The 1311-nt window shown below is 39.4% G+C and overlaps 1 protein-coding gene across 1 annotated transcript in view; it reads left to right on the top strand.

The window, feature by feature from the left end:
- Nucleotides 1–168: 168 nt before the first annotated feature.
- The window catches only part of LOC104954479 (chromodomain-helicase-DNA-binding protein 4-like), a 3623-nt gene continuing 2480 nt past the window's right edge, over nt 169–1311 (top strand). The window contains exon 1 of the mRNA XM_010781592.1: nt 169–287. The gene's annotated coding sequence lies outside the window, so the exon portion shown is untranslated. The remainder of the gene's footprint in view (nt 288–1311) is intronic.

The raw sequence follows: 1311 nt of genomic DNA, 5'->3' as shown, positions 1-1311 counted from the left end.
ATTATTATACTTTGTTTCATCTTTGTATACATGCTTCTGAGGTAACATTAAGCTGTCTTTGGCTCTTTTCTGCTGTAACAATGTACATTTCCCCTCTGTGGTACTAATTCTGATTCTGATCTGACACACACACACACACACACACACACACACCCACACACACACACACAGGTGAGGAGGAGCAGGAGGATGCTGTGTCTGATGTAGAGGAGATCCCAAAGTCCAAGAAGAAGAAGAAAGGGAAGAAGAGCAGCAGGAGCAGCAAGAGGCAGAGGCCGGTCAGAGAGGTCAGTGTGACATCGTTTTAATGGAAAATGTTAAATATGGCTGTACTAGGTGGTACTGTACACCCCAACATTGTGCACACATATTTATTATATTGTTTTTAAGGGCTTAATAGTATCTGGAATAAAGTAGGTGACAGTCACGCCATTTAATATTTGTGCTGGTACTGGATATGTATTTTGTAAATTGTCATTTGTGTAATATAAGCTATTTTTTTTACACCCCGCCCATTTGACTCTGCATTTGGATTAGGACTATTGTTTATGTTTTTTAGTTTTCTTTGTTTGGTTTCTGCTCTGATTTAATGTAAAGCGTCTTTGAGCATTAGGAAAAGCGCTATACAAATCCCATATATTATTATTATTATTATTATCAATAAGAGTATCTCGGATAAAGTAGGTGAAAGTCACGCCATTTAATATTTTGACCTGTACTGGATGTGTATTTTGTAACTTGTGTAATATAAGCTATTTTTGTCTCTTTACTTTTGCTGTAACAATGTAGATTTCCCCCTTTTGTGGGACCAATACAGATCTCCTGATTCTGATTGTGAAGGGTTAGGGTTATGTGTTTTATATTAAATGCAAGCAGCACCGAGGAGGTACTTTGGACAGCAGTAGGACAATAACATACATGACATTAAAAACACGGCAGTAGGACAATAAGCCTGACGGCCCAGGGGTAGGAACTGTTTTTGAGTCTGTTTGTCCATGACTTGAAGCTCCTGTATCTCCTCCCAGAAGGCAGGAGAGAGAACAGTCTGTGACCTGGGTGAGAGCTGTCCTTTATTATTTTATTAGCTCTGCTGAGGCAGCGGGAGGTGGAGATGTGTTCCAGAGAGGGCAGGGGGCAGCCGGCGGTTAATGATGCCTTGTATAATATGTCAGATTCCACATTGAAAACATTTAAAAAGCTGATTTATACAACAGTTCATACCCAACATTACTCGGTTTACAGTGATATGATAAAGCTTCTCTTGTTCCAGCATCTGAAATGGATTTTCTTTCTGGTTTACTAAACGTTTAA

Source organism: Notothenia coriiceps, unplaced genomic scaffold (genome assembly GCF_000735185.1).
Source record: "Notothenia coriiceps isolate Sejong01 unplaced genomic scaffold, NC01 NC01_scaffold00023398, whole genome shotgun sequence".
Taxonomy (NCBI): Eukaryota; Metazoa; Chordata; class Actinopteri; order Perciformes; family Nototheniidae; genus Notothenia; species Notothenia coriiceps.
The sequence above is the reverse complement of the archived record's forward strand: the minus strand, read 5'-3'. Positions and strand labels throughout refer to the sequence as shown.